This window comes from Lagenorhynchus albirostris, chromosome X, assembly GCF_949774975.1.
Source record: "Lagenorhynchus albirostris chromosome X, mLagAlb1.1, whole genome shotgun sequence".
NCBI classification, from domain to species: Eukaryota; Metazoa; Chordata; class Mammalia; order Artiodactyla; family Delphinidae; genus Lagenorhynchus; species Lagenorhynchus albirostris.
The window spans coordinates 30161957-30184007 of NC_083116.1; the positions used below are offsets into that span (position 1 = coordinate 30161957).

The window sequence follows — 22051 nt, forward strand, 5'->3', positions numbered from 1 at the left end:
AAGTGCTACAGAAGTGTTACTTATTTATTTTTTTATTATTGGCAGTACTATGATATGTCTTTTTGGTGAGAACTGTGTTGGATACATGTGCTAGTGGTCTCAGGTAGGGTCACAGGTAGGGTGAGAAATGGTACCTTTAGACGGATACATGGATTATGCAGGGAAACCAGCCTATGACTCCATATGCACTTCAGGACTCTTGAATATCAGTTCTGCCAAGACTCAGTGCACCTGAGCAAGTTACAGGTGCAGTTTACCTGGGCCACAGACAACAGTAGCTCCTTTTAGGAGCAGTTGATTCCCTCCCAGCGAACAACGTGTAATTCTAATCACTGAAGACATGATAGAGCAATGCTCCTCTGGACCCAAAAGGGCCAAATGTTTGCAATCTTCATGTGTAAAGCTTTATATTGAATTTTCTGAAATTTTCATGACAGCGGATGTTCATTCATTTCCTGGGTGACTGGATGGGAAGCAGGCCTTCCTTTTGCAAAGGCTCTGGGAGGGTAAGCGTGATCACTAAGAGTGGTGGAAAATAAGTAAGAGAAGCTCTCCCTTCATTGTCAGAGGGCAACTGAGACTTGCAGAATCCCAGCCTCTTCTGTGGCTGCACCAGGAAACCCAGCTCCCTCTGACGGCTCTGCCTCTGATCACCTGCTAGCACTGACTGCCACTCAGTTTGGTACTTCATTATATACCGCCTAAGGGGAAATCTCCCCTCCCCAGTTACAGGCCCAATCCAAAGAGTGCCCCTGTTCTCCAGGCAAAAGCCACAGGAGACAGTTGATATTTGAGAGGGAGAGTCCCAGCTATAAGTTAACCATTTATTCCCCAGGATCCTCTCAGCTACATCCCTGTACCCAGATCACCAGATACGCTACATAACTGAATAACTATATAAGGATATATATAGTTATAACTGTAACTGTAGATAAGCTATATAAGGAACCATATTGCTTTGGTCTCCTCACCCCTTAAAATTGCCATTATAAAATTGTGTTTCATCACAAATGTTAGTTTGTGTTTATAATTTTCCTTTTGCTGTATCGTGTTTTTAAAGTGAAAGTTATCCTACATCCATGATGGAAGGAGGGAGCGTATACATAAATCCTGCTTAGAGTGGGCAAAATCATTCCCATAATTCGAGTTTCGTAGTATATGTTAATGAAGATGAGGAAATTGCAGTGTTTGTTTATTGGGTAGGCTGGGAGCAGGCGGGGAGAGAGTTGTAGGGAAATAAGGGACTTTTGGATACCTGGGGCTTCTGAAGTGTCAAAAAGTACAAAGAAGTTGTGAGAAACAGAAAAGCTTAGGGCTGTGAATGTGGCAGGGTACTGGCTGCCTGGGAAAGCGGGGCAAAAACTCTCCCCGCCATCTTACCCCTTCTAAATGCCCTCCAGCTCAGCAACCCTAAATTAGCTTGCAGCTCTCTCCCTACTGGCTCTAGGACACCTCCTCTAGACACCTTGGCTGCAGTCTCCTGGGGACTCTGGTGTGTTTGCCTGCTCACACGTTGTTGATTACGCTGGTACCTGAGTGTCCCGAAGCCATCTTGGATGCCACCTTTGGCACAGGTGCCTGGCATTTTATCTCCTGGATTAGAATATATACGTTTATCTGGTATATGATCTGTAATCTCTGTGCTCATAATTAGACATAAAAATATCTTTGTGGCCAGCTCGGTCATTCTTCATGATCTTGACCATGGGATGGAAGCTTGTTTTGATATGTCGTAGAGTGGGATTCTGATCTCCAAGGCCCTTTCAGACTCTCAGGCACTATGAGTCAGTGACCAGGAACTGAGACAGATCGTTCAGCTGATTATAGCTACAATGTGGATATGGCAAAATTCTAGCATAATCTATTGGTCATGATCTTGTGCTTCTGGGAATCAGTAGAAAATATGTTACCAGTTTTTCTCTTCAAGTGAAAGCGATGTGTGGACATCAGATTTCACAAATAAATTAATGGGTGGTTATTTGCTCTACAAAATGACTCACAGAAATTCCTTTAAATAGCAAGGTCCTCTGGTGTGCTTAAAATATGGGTCAATTTATTTTTAAAAAGGCTTTTCACGTGCAGCACATTTAGAAACAAGTCTGTTATATAAAGAAAGATACATATGCATGACGGTTTGGGGTTTGGTTTTGAATTGAACAGACTTCACTTGTCCAAATGAATTCACTTCTGTCTTTGTCCAGGAAAGTCTTATTTTGACTTTGAGAGCTGAAGGTAATTGGATTAGGATTCTTTAAAAAAATCAACAGAGAAGTACCATTCATCCTGCCTCCTGTGGTGGGGTCTCAGACAAGCAGATTCTTGTTGCAGGGGAGTCATAATGGTCTCAATGGTCCTTTCTATGCACTTCTTCCCTGGGGGTGTTAGCAGAAAGTGTGGTATTTTAAATTTTTAGCTGGAATATCTAGACTTTCAAAAAGAAGTCAGAAAATTCTGGTAATATGTGAATCATATGGAAAAGATCTGAGATTTTTTAGACAAAAGCTGATCTTCTTGAACATCCCAGGAAGATTAGTACATGATCTTAGATTCTTTTTGAAGTCAATTTTAAGACCCTTTGGAGTGTAAGTAGCTCTGAAAGTCATGAGACCATCCTTACCTTACTGTCTTGTTCTGCCTTTTAAGTCAAGCCCATATGTACTCAGCTGTGAGGCATGCCGAGACTCAGCAGGAATGGGGAGGAGGCCAATGCTGAGCTGAAGCAGGGTTACGACTCTCATCCAAGGAGGGCGGCTAGCTATCTAAGTCCCAGCGTCCAAGAAGATGGGGCAAATTTCACCTTGAATCGGGCAGTTATTTATGTCCAGAGGGTCTCATCTGATGGTTTGGGCCTAGTAGCACAGATAGAACTAAGAGGTAGGCACATGGCTATAGATGAGTGGGTAGGGATGTCTGTCCAGTTTCAGCAGGACTTCAGCTAGTAACTAGGGAGAGAGGGACAGGTCTACTCCAAGAGGAAAAGGAGTTGCTAGAGTTAGATGGGGACTGAGGGACCTAGCCAAGCTGGTTGGTGTTCCAGGTGGGATTCCAGGCCCAGCAGAAGACATCGAGGGGTATTTAGGACCTATTGAAGAAGCACAGACATGCAAGTAATAGTAAGAGCTGCTTTTTATTAATCACTCACTGTATGTCACAGACCATTTTATTTAATCCTCACAACGACTCTACGTGTTTTTTTCTTTTGACATCAAATATGTGATATCTTTTCCAACACCAACCATTCTTCTAATCCTCTGACGGCAACTGGGTGTCCAACAATTGGATTCAATTCTGACACTCACTACCCAGAATCAGCCCAGACTTCACTGGTTAAGGGCTCAGTCCCACAGGACTGCCTTCACTTCAGGAGCCAGCTGCAAATGGGGTCCATAGGTGATCGGCACTTTTGCCGGGTTGACTACCCAGTTCAGGTGTTCCCACAACTTCCCCCTTCAGGTTTGATAGTTCACTAAAATGACTCACAGAACTCTTTACTTACCTTAAGCCCCTTACTTTACATAAGCACCTTACTTATGATTATGGTTTATTATAGTCGATGGAACTCAGGAAGGGCCAAATGGAAGAGATGCACAGGGCAAGGGCTGGATGGGGGAGCACAGAGCATGTATGTCCTCTCTGGGTGTGCCACTTTCCAAGCACATCAATGTGTTCACCAGTGTGGAAGCTCTCTGAGTTTCCTTTTCCAAGAAGTTTTTTTCTATCAACACTTTATCTTTTAAAAATTTTACTGAAATATAGTTGATTTACAATGTTGTGTTAGTTTCAGGTGTACAGCAAGGTCATTCAGTTTCATGTATATATATCTTTTTTTCTTTTTCTTTTTTACATTCTCCTCCATTACAGGTTATTACATGACATTGAGTATAGTTCCCTGTGCTATACAGTAGGTCCTTGTTGGTTATTCCAAGAGTTTTTATAGAACTCAATCTTCAGTCCCTCCTCCCATCTCTGGAGGCCAGGCAGTAGGGCTGGAAGTTCCAACCCTCCAATCACTTTGGTCTTTCTGGTGACCAGCCTCCATCCTGAAGCTATTCAGGGGCCCCCACCTGGAGTCAGTCATTTGCATAAACTCAGGTGTTGAAAAGGGCTCATTAGGAACAACAAAGATACTCCTGTCCCTCACAAAATTCCAAGGGTTTTAGGAGCTTTGTGACAGGAATCAGGGACAAAGTCCAAATATATTTTTTATTATACCACTGGTAGGTATTTTTATTCTTATCTTACAGATCAGGAATCTTAGGCACAAAAAGGTGAAGTAACTTGCTTAAAGGCACAGAGCTGGGAAGTAAGGGATAGACCTAGGAGTTGAAACCACATCTTAGCTGCTGTCAAAGCCCTGCGCTTAACTAGCATCCTGCTTATAAACCACATAGTGGAAGTCAAGGCAGAGGTTGGAGGGAAGGATTGCTGAAACTCAGATGACTCCTGCATGTACACTGCTTAGGACAGACAAGGCCTTAGGTATTAGGCAATGGAGAAAATAAAATTCCCAAGTCAACAAAACAAAAATGAAAGCTAAGCCCTGAAAAAGAAAATCCAGCATAACAAAAAAGGTAGTAATGCTGAGGAACATTTTTATTATTTTTTTTAAAGTTTAGGGGTGGGCTTCCCTGGTGGCGCAGTGGTTGAGCGTCTACCTGCCAATGCAGGGGACACGGGTTCAGGCCCTGGTCTGGGAGGATCCCACATGCTGCGGAGGAACTGGGCCCGTGAGCCACAACTGCTGAGCCTGCGCATCTGGAGCCTGTGCTCTGCAACAAGAGAGGCCGCCATAGTGAGAGGCCCGCGCACGGTGATGAAGAGTGGCTCCCGCTTGCCGCAACTAGAGAAAGCCCACGCACAGAAATGAAGACCCAACACAGCCAAAACAAAATAAATAAAATACTGAATACATAACTACTTTAAAAAAATTTTTTTTGGTAAAATTTAGGGGTAACTCTAATTCATATGACCCCAGTCACATGTTGACAGGGAATGAGGTTTGAGGGAGGAGTTTGAAGAAGCAAGGGGAAGTTGAGTTCATCACAACTTTGTGGAGTGCATGCCTGCTATTTGGCAGGCACTCTAACAATGCCCAGTGAAGAAAAGGTAGAATGTAAAAAGACTTTAGTCCGGAGATCACCAAGTCAAAATGTGTCAACCCCTTAAGATCAAAACAAGTGCCTTGGGAGCTCTATCACCCGCCGGTCTTCAGCTTGTGGAATCATCCTTGCCTGCTCTAAGCTCCCTGAGTCTCATCTCCCCAGTCCTCACAGTTGCCTAAGTGGTAGGAAGATCCTGATGACCGGGTCAGTCTAGACTGGTTGTTATCCAGGGAGGCATGAGGCTTCATTTCCACTACGGAGAGACAAACTTGTAGCTATTCATTTGATCCCTTAGTCTGCGGTAATTCACTGAACACTTACGGAGGGCCAGACACTGTGCTAGGTACATCTGAGAGAAAACATGGGTTATCAAGAACAAAATAATATTGTGTAGATGTAAAAGACTTGGAGGGTACAGAATGGGAGAAATAGCAGAACCAGTGGCCAGCATAGTTCAGAGCTGAATAGGATATGGTCCTGGTGTAAATGAGTCAAGCAGTTGAAAGTTTATCCTTTTTTTTTTTTTTTTGCGGTACACGGGCCTCTCACTGTTGTGGCCTCTCCCATTGCGAAGCACAGGCTCCGGATGCGCAGGCTCAGTGGCCATGGCTCAGGGGCCCAGCCGCGCCGCGGCACGTGGGATCTTCCCAGACCGGGGCACGAACCTGTGTCCCCTGCATCGGCAGGCGGACTCTCAACCACTGCGCCACCAGGGAAGCCCGAAAATTTATTCTTTTAAGGAGAGCATGGCTGCTTAAAAGAGCCAACTCAAATTGTAAGGCCAGCCATAGTAAGCTTTTTTAACAGTCTTGAGCTCAACAGAGTCTATTCAAGTATAAGGATAGAACCCCGGGGGCAGCAAGGTGTATGGGGAAGAGCACTGGAGCACAGGGTTGGGAGCCAATTCAAGCTCTGCCACTAACTTTTTGTATGATTTGGAGCAAATCACATAACCTCTCTGGCTCTTAGATTCCTCCTCTGTAATAGGAAAAAATTGGGCTTGATTGTTCTTTCCAAACATCCAATCCAAACATTCAAGTAAAGCAGAACTTTAAACTGACTCCTGACTTCTGCTTTGCCCTTCCCCCACCTGCTCCCTGGGCAAAGAATTTCAACACTATCCTGGACCACAGGACAATCTGAGTTGGGAAACCCTAAGGTCCCTTCCAGCTCTAAAATTCCATGATTTTGGTGTCAGTGTAAATGTGGGCTTTGCATGCATTAATTTGATCCTGTAAAGATTGATTGGCAGTCAGCCAGAAGTTATGTTCTGGCCAGATATGAGGGATAGTGCTGGCCAAGTAAAAGACTCTACAGAGAAACCTGGAATTAGAGAGAGGGGTGATTGTATCTAAGTTGATGGAAACACAGCAAGTGCGAGGATTTCATCTGCCCGATAGGAGAAAGTAATGGAGAAAACTCATCATGATTATTACTGTTGTTATTACTGTTACCTTAAAAATTTTCTTTTTCCTGAATTATAGTTGATTTACAATGTTGTGTTAGTTTCAGGTGTACAGCAAAGTGATTCAGTTATATGTATACACACACACACAGATTCTTTTTCAGATACTTTTAGTTCCCTGTGCTATACAGTAGGTCCTTGTTGTTTATCTAATGTCACCTTTTTATAATCACCCTCTGTGTGGCAGGCACTGAACCAAGTTCTCTGTAAAAGTTCCATCTTGCATTCTCACAATAAACCAACGAGATATTGTTTTCTGATCCCCATTTTTCAGAGTAGGAAATTGGGGCTTAGAGAGAACGTAGACTTTTCCCACACAGCAGGAGAAAGGGGGCTTTTTAAAGAAGTGCTGTCAGCTCCTGGAGCCATGCTAGGGTTTGAGTTGATTCATGAGAGTATATCTTGGGTTTGAAAAAAGGATGGGGCCTGGAACCCTCAGAGGAGAGATTAAGTGTCTCCAATTACTGGGTTAAGTGGTAGCTGGTTAACTTGGAGGAGAAACAATAAGAATCTGATGTTTGGGAATCAGATATATGTACGAAGGTACCAAATCTGGTTTTGTTTTGTTTGGAGGCCCCGTCATTTTCTTCAAAAGATTATCTTTTGTTTTCATTGTGAATTCTTTGTTAGTAATAGAATATATCAACTGGATTTCTACAGCTTGTCTGTAGAGCGGAATGCATCGTTTCTGTACGGACACGTCTGCCCACAGAGATAAAGTGTTGAGTCTGATGATAATTCCCCTTTAGGGAGGCAGTGTACTAAATTTTTTGGCTGATTTGATGTTCACTACAGTTGGCGCCATTTAAATTCATTGATCTTTCGAGCTTTGTAGCTTATATCTGGGCAGCAATCAATAATTTTATACTTAGTGTGAATTTAACTGTAACCAAAAGGTAGAAAAAAAAAAAAAAGGTAGAGAGCTTCTTTGTTATGGCTCTTTACTGTAAATAGAATTTATGCTTTCTATGTGGCAATCAGAATAAATGGAAAATAAGAGTTTTCTGTATTCCTACTATGTTCTTGGTAAAGTCACAACCACACTCATAGAATTAAATTTGTCATGAATATGAGATTTATGGTTTCTGCTTAAGTATAATGGAAATTATTTATGAATACAGTACTCACCATGCTACTGTATTTCAAAAGACCTTTTTAAAAATCTCTTATTAAATGTCATTAAGGGAAAATTGCCTCTGTCTTGATAAGAATTTAATTTGATTCACTGTCCATGAATATGTCAATACCGCTATGTTTTATTTTATGTATGTTTCCTGCTGAAACATATCTATTTCCTTAGATCTGTAATGGTTGCTAATTGGATGCTAACTATTAATTTGATCACGTATTGATTGTACTGCACTCTATATCCTACTTGTATAAAGCAATCTTCAGAATTCTCAACAAGAGTATACAATCGTGTTCATCAGCTCAGCCTTGGCCACTCTGGATCATCTTGAGAACTCCATTCGGGCTCACCTCTTCTCTATGTCGCTCCTATTGACCCTCTCTTCTGGATCTGCTCTTAAGTTTCCACTATTAAAGTAACTCTGGAAGGCCATGCCAAAATATCCAGATATTGTTTGGATAAGAATGGAGGTTCCTGATTACCATGCTCTAACCATTTCAAGACGGTTTATCAGATTAGTTAATTGTTACCTTGGAAGACACAGAGCTTAATCCTGAAAAGATTGTGTAGTGAGTAGTGGTTGGAAAGTCAAGAGATATAGGGGCTAGGCTCTGCCCTACTGCTAAATAGGTATGTGACCTGGGACAGGTCACTACCCCTTTCTGGGCCCCAATCTCCTTTCTATTGTTTTAGGCTGAATAATGCTCCCCTCCCCAATATGTCCATGCTACAAGCTGGGAATGTTACCTTATATGGCAAAGGGGACTTTGCAGGTGTGACTATGTTAAGGATCTCTTTTTAAAAAAAATTTTTTTTTCTTTTCTTTTTTTTTTTGGTGGGATCTTAGTTCCCCAACCAGGGATTGAACCCACGCCCTCAGCAGTGAAAGCGTGGGGTCCTAACCACTGGACCGCCAGGGAATTCCCTAAGTTAAGGATCTTGATATGCGGCAATCATCCAGGATTATCTGGGTGAGCCCAGTGTAATTACAATGTTCATGATAAGAAGATCCGGGATTCATTGATGCGCCCTAGTAGTTTTTTGGTGGCAAACGGATAAAGAAGATGTGGTGTGTATACACACACACACACACACACACACACACACACACACACACACATACACACACACACTGGAATACTACTCAGCTATAAAAAAGAATGAAAATTTGTCATTTGCAATAACATGGATGGACTTGGAGAGTATTATGTTTAGTGAAATAAGGCAGACAGAGAAAGACAAATACTGTATAATATCACTTATATGTGGAATATAAAAAATAAAACAAGCTAGTGAATATAGCAAAAAAAGAAACAGCCTCACAGATGTAGAAAACAAACTAGTGGTTACCAGTGGGGAGAGGGAAGGAGGGAGGGGAAAGATAGGGGTCGGGGATTAAGAGGTACAAACTACTATGTATAAAATAAATAAGTTACAAGGATATATTGTGCAGCACAGGGAATATAGTCAACATTTTATATATTATATATATATTTATGGTATATGTATTACATCTTCTTTATCCATTCATCTGTTGATGGACACTTAGGTTGCCTCTATATCTTGCCTGTTGTCAATAATGCTGCTATGAACACTAAGGTGTATGTATCTTTTCGAATTAGTGTTTTCTTTCTTGGGGGATTTATACCCAGGAGTAGAATTGCTGGGCCATATGGTAGTTCTATTTTCAGTTTTTGAGAAACCTTCATACTGTTTTACACAGTGGCTGCACCAACTTACATTGCTACCAAGAGTGTACAAGAGTTCCCGTTTCTTCCTGTCCTCACCAACATTTGTTATTTGTGTTCTTTTTGGTGATAGCCATTCTGACAGGTGTGAAGTGATGCCTCATTGTGGTTTTAATTTGCATTTCTCAAGTGATTAGTGATGTTGAGCATCTTTTCACATGCCTGTTAGCCATCTGTATGTCTTCTTTGGAAAAATGTCTATTCAGGTCTTCTGCCTATTTTTTTAATTGGGTTGTTTGCTTTTTTGATGTTGAGTTGTATGAGCTGTTTATATATTTTGGATATTAACCCCTAATCAGTCATATCATTTGCAAATATTTTCTCCCATTCAGTAGGTTGTCTTTTCATTTTGTCAATGGTTTCCTTTGTTGTGCAAAAGCTTTTAAGTTTAATTAGGCTCCATTTGTTTATTTTTGCTTTTATTTCCTTTGCTTTAGGAGACAGATCCAAAAAATATTGCTATGATTTATGTCAAAGATTTTTGTGTATTAATTTTGTATCCTGCAGTTTTACTGAATTCATTGATGTGCTCTAGCAGTTTTTTGGATTTTCTACGTAGAGTATATCATGTCATCTGCAGACACTGATAGTTGTACTCCTTCCTTTCCAATTTGGATTCTTTTTATTTCTTTTTCTTGTCTGATTGCTGTGGCTAGGACATTCAGTGGTATGTTGAGTAAAAGTGGTAAGAGTGAGCATCCTTGTCTTATTCCTAATCTTAGAAGAAACACTTTCAGCTTTTCACAGTTGAGTATGATGTTAGCTGTAGGCTTGTCATATTTATTATATGGCATTTATTATATTGGGGTATGTCTCCTCTGTGCCCACTTTCTGGAGAGTTTTTATTATAAATGGATGTTGGATTTTGTCCACAGCTTTTTCTGCATCTACTGAAATGAGCATATGATTTGTATTCTTCAATTTGTTGATGTGGTGTATCACATTGATTGATTTGTGGATATTGAAAAATCCTTGCATCCCTGGGATAAATCCCACTTGATCATGGTGTATGATCCTTTCAGTGTTTTGTTGGATTTGGTTTGCTAATATTTTGTTGAGGATTTTTGCATCTATGTTCATCAGTGATAGTGGCCTGTAATTTTTTTGTGTGTGATATCTTTGTCTCATTTTGACATCAGGGTGATGGCAGCCTTATTGAATGAGTTTGGAAGTGTTCCTTCCTCTGAAATTTTTTGAAATTGTTTGAGAAGCATAGGTGTTAACTCTTCTCTAAATATTTGGTAGAATTCACCTGTGAAGCCATCGGGTCCTAAACTTTTGTTTGTTGGGAGTTTTTTTAAATTACTGATTCAATTTCATTACTGGTAATTGGTCTGTTCATTTTTTCTATTTCTTCCTGGTTCAGTCTTGGGAGATCATACATTTCTAGGAGTTTGTCCATTTCTTCTAGGTTGTCCATTGTATTGGCATATGGTTGTTCATAGTAGTCTCTTATGATCCACTGCTATCATGAAGGGATTTATCACCTGATGAAGATAATGAAGATGATAATAATAATGGCAGACATGGTGGTGTAGCCCTTTAGGCTCTGGGTTGGGAAATGTTCAGGGCTATTCTCTGTAACACTAACTTAGACTGTTATCGACAATCACAATCATGTTTCAGAGTGAGTACTTAACTCATCTTCCCATTCTTTTATTGGAAGGGGAACCAGGAGGGGTCCTTTGTATTTCTGTGGTGTTGGTTGTAACTTATCCTTTTTCATTTCTGATTTTTGATTTGGGCCCTGTCTTTTTTTTTTTTACAAGTCTAGCTAAAGGTTTATCAATTTTGTTTATCTTTTCAAAGAACCAGCTCTTAGTTTCATTGATCTTTTCTACAATAGGAACAATAGAAATATGGATTTTTAGATAAAATCTCCCACTTTTCAAATGTTAGTAGCTTTTTAAAAATTATGCAAGTCACTGTGTGGGCCACACAGAACATGTCTGTAGGCCTCCAGTTTTCATCTTTTGATTTAAATAATAATTTATCAACTTTATCTTCTCTACTCTAGCCTCCATCACTGCCAAGCATAGATTCTAATGTCTTAGTTTGAAATGAGGGTGAGAACATAAGCCAGCCCTTTGTTAGACATAAAGAATGAATTTGAAGAAAAGGAAACTAGAGAGGAGAAAAGAAAAAAAAAAGGTACTTTTGTCTGTTTCCCTGCCAAATAAGTATTGCCTGGGCTGTCTCTTTCTTCTGTGTAGATATATGTCTAAGGATGGTAATTACAGTTTTTGAACAACAAATTAGTACAAATGGGGACTTCCCTGGTGGCGTAGTGGTTGGGAATCTGCCTGCCAATGCAGGGGATATGGGTTCAATCCCTGGTCCAGGAAGATGCCACATGCCGCAGAGCATCTAAACCTGTGAGCCACACTACTGAGCCTGTGCTCCAGAGCCCGCGAGCTGCAACTACTGAGCCCGCGTGCCACAACTACTAAAGCCCGTGCACCTAGAGCCTGTGCTCCACAACAAGAGAAGATGCCGCAATGAGAAGCCTGCACACCACAACAAAGAGTAGCCCCCACTCGCCACAACTAGAGAACGCTCGCGCGCAGCAACGAAGACCCAATGCAGCCAAAAATAAATAAATAAAAAATAAATAAACTTAGGGGCTTCCCTGGTTGCACAGTGGCTAAGAATCCGTCTGCCAATGCAGGGGACACGGGTTCGAGCCCTGCTCTGGGAAGATCCCACATGCCACAGAGCAACTAAGCCTGTGCGCCACAACTACTAAGCCTGCGCTCTAGAGCCTGTGAGCCACAACTACTGAGCCTGTGTGCCACAACTACTGAAGCCCACGCGCCTAGAGCCCGTGCTCCACAACAAGAGAAGCCACCGCAATGAGAAGCCTGTGCACCGCAACAAAGAGTAGCCCCCACTCGCCGCAACTAGAGAAAGCCTGCACGCAGCAACGGAGACCCAAGGCAGCCAAAAATAAATAATTAATAAATAAATTAATTAATTAAAGAAAAACAAGTTAGTACAAATGATCTGACAGTGTGACATAGTGCTTGAATATGGGCATTTCCAGGACAATTGGGGAAACACGGCAGGCATCCTGAAAAAATGCAAATAAGTGCCTCCTAGGGACCTACTATCTTGCCTTCTTTCCAGGTGGTAGCTTCCTGTCACAGGGTCTTTTGTGGTTTTGTTTTTTAATACCTCAGTTAGTAAAACCCCTTGCATGGACCTGCCTTCTAGTGAATTGCAAATGTACAGAGGCTCTGATGCTCTGACTCTTCCTAGAGCACTGAAGAACCTACCTGATCCCACCCTGGCCTGCAGCAGTCCCCTGTTTCCAGTGCTTAGTGTGCAGGCTCACTTCAAAGTGCTTCCTGTATTGGCTGGAGTGGAAGTGCAGGGGGACCACTGTCAGGTCCAAATTAAGTGCCTTCTCATTAAGTCTCTTCTCAGGAAAGGTTGGGACTGATTGTTTAGTTTTGGAAAGCTGCTGGAAGCCAAGCTGAGGCTGAGACTTGGGACGGTGGCTATAAAAGGGAGGGAGACTGAACGGCAGCCATGGTGTCATGGAAAGGTCTGGTCTCTGAGTCTTAGGTCAAACTCAGAAGTGTTTTGGGGCCAAGCTGCTTGGTGTAAGTCCAGGAGTGGTGGCGATCTAGAGGAACAGGAGAGTCTGTGCTCATCTCAAAGGTCCTCAAAAATCTAAATTATTTTAGATCTGTGTTGGTCTCAACAAGACATGTGCTGAATTAGACCCACCTGCTACCGGTTGGAGCCCTGGCCTAGACCCTCTCTAGGAGCCCTCCAGCTCTGGCCCTGTATTATTTGGTAGTACAGTCTTTAAAAAATTCAAACTGAAAGGAGGTCAAGTGTATGTGTGGCCAGACAGCAACCAAAGACTGGGCAGCCATCCACTTCCTTTGCCATGCATGTTTTCTTGCCCTCCTGCCTAGGCCCCATGGTCTTCCTCACTTTTTGTTTAGACCAATACTAGCCAAGGTAGCCTTATATCCAATCATATCTAAATCATTAAGTATAATTGTTCACATTCTGTTCAGTGCTTTCCCCTCATCCACCAACCAGCCTTGTGGGGCTCATTAGGTTAGATTTGGATTTGTTGACAGTCCCTTATTTGACTTCTGAAGTGCTGAAGAGTAATCTTGCATTGGAATGGGGTGTGGGAAAGGGTGAGACAGAGCTGTTACTTGGACTTTGAATTCTTGCTCCTGTCTGTTGAAAATGAGACCGATGAGCAAGGTCCATTTGTTTAATGGGGCTCTCCCTGACTACTCATTCACTCACTTCTAGTCCTTACATGTTGCTGGTGTTTGTTGACTATTTTAGAATATATAGCTGCACTGAGTGGTTTGGCTGTGAATGTGGGTTTTATAGACTCATAGAATGTCTGAGGTAAAAGGAACATCGGAGGGGATCTCATCCACCAAAGCCCTCATTTTCTAGATGAGGAAACCGAGGCCCAGAGAGGTGAAGTGGCACAGTGATTTAATGGCAGAGCTAGTAGAAGAACTCGGAGCTCCTGTTATTTTTTTTTCAATCTAGAGCTCTCCTTTATCATTTCCTAATATGTAGTAGCCATATAGATCAATTGTAGAGATCAACCATCTCCTCATTCATGACTCTGATACTTTCCTTCCTAAGCACTAAATATTATAAATCCAGCATGAATATAGATACTGTGGAAAATGTTGCTAGTGAAAATTATGCTTCCTAGCTACAGGCTTATCATATCCAGTGGGGGCTCTCAGACTTACTAATAAGTGGGAGCACCTAAGATGTACATAGGTTTTGCAACCATCACCGTCCCTAATTACTATTAAAACAGTTTTAGCTGGTTAGATAACTATAATCATGGTAACTGTTAAAAAAATTCTCGTGTTTAAAAAACAATGTCGTACTTTTTTCTTTTTAATCTCAGTACTGAGTATGGAGTAGGTGCTTAATACATACGTACAGAACGAAATAAATACTTCAGCACAATTCCAGGTTTTGCTGTTCTAGCCATTGGCCCAGGCCTCCCAGGGGAAGCTATCTTATCCATAGACCCTGACCTATAGGAAATCTGATGCTGTTTCCTAGTGCAGCAAGAAAAATAAAGGCTCTGACTATGACATATTTTCTAATGGCATCTGTACAGTGTACAGAGAGGGCTTAGAACATCTTACCTGATCAGCACAAAGTTCCAGGCCAATGTTAAATTAAAGCATTACTGTAAGGAGCCTACCTAGGTAAGCTTGTCTTGTACTTTTAGGCCATCTTGACGGCATCTCTTTATTTCTCGGCTGCTTCTTCCTCCCATCCAGATCACCTGGATATAGTGCTTCTCAAACAATTCTGCTTTTCTTAATGGTGGAGAAAACTATACGTGGACCCTCTGGCAAGTCAATGAGTAGTTTGAAGTGGCTTCGTGCAGATACGCAATTTCTGTTTAAGCTTGTGTTTTATTTTTTAAATTCGTGAGAAGTTTTTATTCTGCTCCATCCATTGTTTCAGTAGCATACTAGTATTTGCTCCCAAATTTGGGGTAAAGTTTCTTCTCAGGAAAATGTGCCATGTTTAGCTCCTGTGGCATTCTTTGGGACACCTGGGCTACATCGTCAGAGCCCAGTTAGAGGATGATGGAACTAGAGAAGTACCTGATATATCCATCCCCTGAAGCAGCTCATCATTCTTAGCCTGAAGAGGTTATCAGATTTCTTTAAATTTGAGGCAGTCATTTTCAAACAGTTCTTAAAAACCCATCCAAGTAGTGTTTTTTTCAAAAACAAGGTTGTCATGGAAAGCCAATATGTAAGACTTGGGTCTGCTCTGGTTAAAAGGAAGGGACTGGCGGGTCTAGAGTTTTACCCCCTTGGGTCCCTTCCCTTCTCCTTGTAAGGGGTCACTGGGGGCTCTGTTCGTAGTTTGAAAATCATTAAACTAGGGTGAATCCATTCTTCATCCAGATGTGGTATCTTTCATTCATTAAACATCCATTCACTTAGCAAGCGTCTGTTGAGTGACTACTATGTGCAAGCACTGTTCTGGCACTACTGACGCAGCACTGAATAAAACAGATAATATTTTCTGCCTGCATGGAACTAACATTCTAGCGAAGTAGTCAACCATCATGATAAATACGGTAAAATGCATAGTTTCTTAGCTAATGATAGTCCTAAGAAGAGCAGTAAAACAGGGAAGGGAGATTGGAGATATCAGGATATTTGTTTTGCAATTTTATAAAGTGTGGCTGGGGAAGGTGATGAGAAAAAGATGAGAAAATGAATTTTAAGTAAAGACTCGAAGGAGATGGAGAAGGTAACCCTGTGGAGATCTGGTGAAAAAGCCTTCCAGGTGGAGGAAGGAGCAAGTGCAGAGCCCTGAGGTGGGAGTGGGCTTGGCTGTTCAAGGAACAGCGAGACTTTCACTGTGAGCGAAATAAAAAGTCCCTGGAGGGTTTCGAGTCGATTCTGTTAAGTTCCAACAATGTCACCCTGACTGCTGGGTGGAGACTAGACTGAATTATGGGCTAGGGGAGAGTAGGGAAACCTGTCAGCAGGCCATTATGATAATGCAGAAGAGAAAAGGTGGTGATCTGGGACAGAATGGTGGCAATGGGATGGTGAACAGCGGTCAACCTCTGGCCTTAGGGCCAGCAGGATTTACTCTGGACCAGACGTGGAGTGTGAGAAAAAAGAAAAGAGCTAAGAATTATCTGAACAACTGGAAGATTGGGGTTCCCCAGGTTAGAGGGAGTATCAGGGGCTCATTTCAACGTGTGAAATTTGATGCGTTTGTCATACACCTAGGTAAAGATGTCTCTAGGCAGTTGGACATACGGGTCTTGAATTTAGGACAAAGTTCAGGCTGCAGATTCATTTTCCCACATCCCTGTAGTAAGGATGTGGTGTATCAGAAATACATTGGCAAATTGTCTTTCTACAAATGGCATGCATCCAGAAGGTTCATGGTTTCCAGTCCCAGTCACTTGAGGCCACGTTCCAGTTGGCATGTGTACAGATAATCTCTTGCTCTCACCCTTAACCAAGTGGGTTAGATAAACATGTCCACACTTTCTTTCAAGGACCCCTAGGGATGACTTGGGAGCTCAGAAACACGGTTCCATGGAACTAGGTTTCATAATCTCCGATCCAGAGCATTGCTTTTCAGTTGCAGTGGCCTCCTTATGAGGCCACAAAAACTTTGGAATAAAGCAAAGAAAACTTGTTTAGCTACCAGGGCTGCCTTTGTAGAACCGGGGGCAGATCACAAAGCTGGCATTATCTCACATTGTGAATGACTTTATCAAGAGGAAATCCTCTTCAAAGTATGTCAAGGGTAGGCTTGAGGGGAAAAGAAGTGAAAAATGGGGCTTCCCTGGTGGCACAATGGTTAAGAATCCGCCTGCCAGTGCAGGGGACAGGGGTTCGAGCCCTGGTCCGGGAGGATCCCACATGCCGCGGAGCAGCTAAGCCCGTGAGCCACAACTACCGAGCCCGCGTGCCACAACTACTGAAGCCCGCGTGCCGCAACAGGGAAGCCACTGCAGTGAGAAGCCCGTGCAACGCAACGAAGAGTAGCCTCCGCTCACTGCAACTAGAGAAAACCCACGTGCAGCAACAAAGACCCAACACAGCCAAAAATAAAAATAAAATCAAAAAAAAAAAAAAAGAAGAAGTGAAAAATGCAACATGCAACCCTGGGAGGAGGGGTGGCAGATTGGCTCTGCCTACATCACAGAAGGAATGATTTTTTTGACTTGTGTGCACAGGAGCTTCCGTTTCACTTTGTAACAGAGGGCCAAGCCTCCAGCCCAGTGTAGCTGCATCCTGGAGTAACTGCTCAGCCCCAGGTCCAAAGCGTGGGAACTGGAGCGGGGCCACGAGTCACTCAGCACCGACAAACACAGTAAAGCCCTGCTGTCTGTGTTACGGTGTGGGAGGCAGGGGAAGGCAAGGAGGTTGAGACAGGAGGAGAAGTAGATGGAGTACAGGAAAGAGCATCGGGAGTTCTACGAGGAGAGCTTAAGGTGGATTAGAGAAGATTTGAAGACTAGGTGGCATTTGAATGGTCACTAGGATTTGGCTAAGCAGAAAAGGGAAAAAGGGAAATCTTAGCAAAGGAAATGGCACAAGCAGAGGAAGATGTCTTCAAAGAACATTAAATTAAAGTGGCAGAGCTAAAGAAAGAGAAAGAGGGCGTGGAAAGGGAAGCAATACTACAATGTTGTGGTTAAGTCCATAGTCTCTAGAGTCAGGCAGATAGTGAATTGAAGGCCAGCTCTGCACTTTACTGTGTGACCTTGGGCAAGTTACTCAACCTATATGATCCTCTGTTTCCTCAGTGTTCCATGTAGTGAATGACATGAATGCCTAATAGGGTGTTTGTGAATATGAAGTGAGATAATCTATTTAAGTGCTTGGCACAGTTCTCTATAACTATCCATCTTACTATGAAAGGTAAAAGATTGAAAGAAATTATAATAAAACATTGTGGTAGTCAGCCCTGGATGGAGGGATTTGGGGTAATTTTTATCCATTTCATTCTTTCTGTATTTAGTATGTTTTCTTCCACATGTATTCTAATACTAATAATCTCGAAAACATAACATAGGTTTTCATTCTTTTCAAGATTGTGTGAAAGGCAGTAGAGGGCAAGAAGTTCAGAAGAATAGATTGAGGCTAGATCACCAAGCACTTTCTTTTTTTAAAAATTTATTTCATTAATTTATTTATTTGCTTGTGCCGGGTCTTAGTTGTGGCAGGCAGGCTCCTTAGTTGCAGCTCTTGGGCTCCTTAGTTGCAGCTCGAGGTCCCCTTAGTTGCAGCATGCAGGCTCCTTAGTTGTGGCATGGGAACTCTTAGTTGCAGCATGCATGTGGGATCTAGTTCCCTGACCAGGGATCAAACCCGGGCCCCCCTGCACTGGGAGTGCAGAGTCTTAACCACTGCACCACCAGGGAAGTCCCACTTCTTTGTGGCAAGAGTTTCAACTTGTTTCACGAACTCAAAGATTCTATACACATGTTTTAGGCGTTCCATAGATATTTGATTTAATTTTCTACGTTAAAAATATTTGTTGAAATATATATTTTGAAACTATAATACACTACATGTTTTAATATGTAATACACAAATATTAACATATGAGAAACATTAAAATAATTTATGCTACCACTTGGCTTGTTTTGTTGCAGACCTTATAGTAAAGCTACTTTTGCATTCTTGTGCAAATAAGATCTCTTGCAAGATGAACTGTTAAAACCGTTAGCATTTGCCGCTACTTAACTGTGTAAGAATTTTCTCAATACTGTACAACCAAAATAAAAATAAATAAATAAATTGAATGCTAGTATAAGAATGTAGTTCCCATGGTTACCAGGGGGTAAGGGAGAGGAGGGATAAATTGGAAGACTGGGATTGACATATACACACTACTACATATAAAACAGATAACTAATAAGGACCTACCGTATAGCACAGGGAACTCTACTCAATACTCTGTAATGGCCTATATGGGAAAAGAATCTAAAAAGGAGTGGATATATGTATATGTATAACAGATTCACTTTGCTGTACACCTGAAAATAACACAACATTGTAAATCAACTATACTCCAATAAAAATGTTTTAAAAAAAGAATCTGGTTCCCTTACCCTTGATTTTAGATTTTTGTGTTTATCAGAAGAGCCTCATTTTTCCTCACTGATTGACTTTATGATCCATAAATGTAATGATTTTTAACTTAGAAAATAAATTCATATTAATAAAATATAATTTTTATCTGTTTTATACATTGGGGTCTGTGTCAGATTTTTGTCTACGAAAGCATTCATCTGATTTGGAAAATTTTAAAAAGTCTGGTTCGGGCTTCCCTGGTGGCGCAGTGGTTGAGAGTCTGCCTGCCAATGCAGGGAACACGGGTTCGTGCCCCAGTCCGGGAAGATCCCACATGCTGCGGAGCAGCTGGGCCCGTGAGCCATGGCCGCTGAGCTTGCGCGTCTGGAGCCTGTGCTCCGCAACGGGAGAGGCCACAATAGTGGCCCGCGTACCGCAAAAAAAAAAAAAAAAAAAAAAAAAAAAAAAGTCTGGTTCTTCGAGGAAGATGCGGTCACTGCTGCTGCAGAGCGCTGGTCCACCTGGTCAGGAAGCCACGCCGCAGCCATGGCTTTTCAAGACCCCTGAAAGACTCCCCTGGCGCCAGAAGTGGCAACTCACCGAATTAGAATTACCTTAACCAGCCGCAACACAAAATCTTTGGAGAAGGTATGTGTTGACTTGATCAGAGGCACAAAGTATAAGAATCTCAAAGTGAAAGGAGTAGTTCGGATGCCCACCAAGACTCTAAGAATAACTACAAGGAAAACTCTTTGTGGTGAGAGGGTCTGAGACTTGGGATTGGTTTCAGATGAGGATCCACAAGCGACTTCATTACCTTGCACAGCCCTTCTGAGGTTGTGAAACAGGTTACTTCCATCAGTATTGAGCCAGGAGTCAAGGTTGAAGTCGCCATTGCAGATGCTTAAATCAACCTTTTTAATAAATTGATAATCAGTTGCGATTTTTTTTTAAGTCTGAAAACCAATATTCAACAGGCATAAGGGAGCCTCTGAAAATTTGGGGGTAGAAGAGTATAAATCTTAAGTCTTTGCAATTTTTCTGGTAGCAGTGTGAGCGATGGATTGAAGGGGAAAGGGTACAGACTGAAATCATGGAGACCAGTTAGAAGATCACTTCCGAAGTATAGCTGGGAGTGAATAGGGTCTAAACTAGGGGGCAGGGCAGTAGACAAGGGGAGGAGAAGATGGATGGGAGAGACGCTGAATGTGGGATTGACTTGACAAGACTTGACAACTGATTAGGCATGAGAGAGGGCAGTCAAAGCTGACATGCTGAGGTTTAAAACATAAGCCCCCAAGACAATGGCAGTCCTGTTCTTTAGATCTTACACAAAGAAAGAGCAGCAGATTTGGGATGCAAGAGCAGGAGATGATGGGTTCAGTTTGGGATGCATTGATTTTAATTGTCTGTGGGCAGAAAAGTGGGAGAGACATCCAATCAGCAGCTGGATTATATTGGTCTAAAGCTCAGGAGATGGTTCTGGGCTGGACACAGAGCTAGAGATTTGGGATTGATCCACCTGGAATCCATGAAGCCCCAAAATTCCTACTGCAAACTGTAAATAGTAGTTTAATTAGATTGCGTGTTACCATTTTGGCCAATACTTTCAAGTTAAAAGGCATATGATAGCAATTTAAATTGTTTTGTTTCATTCTAAATGAAGTAGCAGTTTCTCTCAGTCTGTGCTAGATAGTGAGTTATTACATCGGGTAGTGGTTTTCCAGCTTAAATTATAGAGTGCTTACGGCAGAACCTGGGTAGACCTTGCAAGACCTATGTCAGAGCATTGACCTTGTAGAGCTAGGTAGCCCTAAGAGGATCACAGCTGAAGATAATACAGCTACATCCCAAATCTGCCACTGACTACAAGAGGCTTATGTTTCAGTAGTAGGAATATTTATCTAATGCCAGAATGATGTGAATTATGGGCATCGTGCAAAAATCCCAGTGCTGCTAAAGAAAACGAATTATTTACTAAACAGAGTTGTTACTGTGATATGCTTACAAGTTGCAGTCTGATAAATAATGGAACTTTAGAACTTAAATGGCCTATAGAGTTCCAGCTCAACTTTCTAATTGAACAATTAACCCAAAGTTATACTTGGTAGTGGAGCTCAGAACTCAGGTCAGCCCACTGTGCTTCCCATGACATCATATTTGATCTAATTCCATTCCTGTATTTTGTAAGTACAGTAGTCCTCTAATTCAGTGGGGTATCTGGCGTATAGGGGCAATTAACCTCATCTGTAAAAGGATGTTTATGTATCAAGCAGTGCTTGACCTGAGGGGAGATGAGGAAGCTGTCATCATTCTACAGCCTTTTACCTTTGTTGATCAGCTTTTTCTTATTTCTCCTTGTACATATTTGCATATAGAACAGTTGGAGAGTGTGGATTATACAAGTGATAGCTAAATCTGCAAGGAAATTATCTATGTCAGAATGTCAAAGTACAGAAGTTAAGGGGTGAGTGATGGGAAGGTGATAGTCACACTGTGAATGTGTGGAAACTAAGCAGTGTGGCTCATCTCCCTCTTTTTTTCCCCTGATCCTTACTAAACCCCTCATTTATGGCATCCTGGAGATGGTACCTACCTCAGAGTGGTGAATGGAACTCAGGACAAACTTAAGTCAAGAGGTGACCTTCTTATTAAAGCAATGAGAATGTGTTTTGTCCAGTTGAAAGAGATTGGCTCTGATTAAGCGTGGCACCAAGTTTGAAGCAATCAAATAATACTCTTTCACACTTTAAATATTTGGAATGATCACAGTCACTTTTTCAAATAGTGTCTCTCCACTTTTATCACAATCCTAAACTGTGTAATACTGAGTCTTTGTAATCCTAAAGAGGTTAAGGTAGCTTAAAATGGGAATTAGATTATGTGATACTTAATATTTCAAACATTTTTTTCTGATTTTAAAAACAAGATATAATCATTGTAGAACACTTTAAAAAGTACAGGAAAGTGTGAAAAAGAAAACAAAATTCACTCATTATCCCATCCTCTTTTGTGGTACC

General features: G+C 41.8%; 1 pseudogene; it reads left to right on the plus strand.

Moving 5' to 3' along the window:
• Positions 1–19577: 19577 nt before the first annotated feature.
• On the plus strand, positions 19578–19939 carry LOC132513724 (small ribosomal subunit protein uS10-like; annotated as a pseudogene).
• The last annotated feature ends 2112 nt before the right edge of the window (positions 19940–22051 follow it).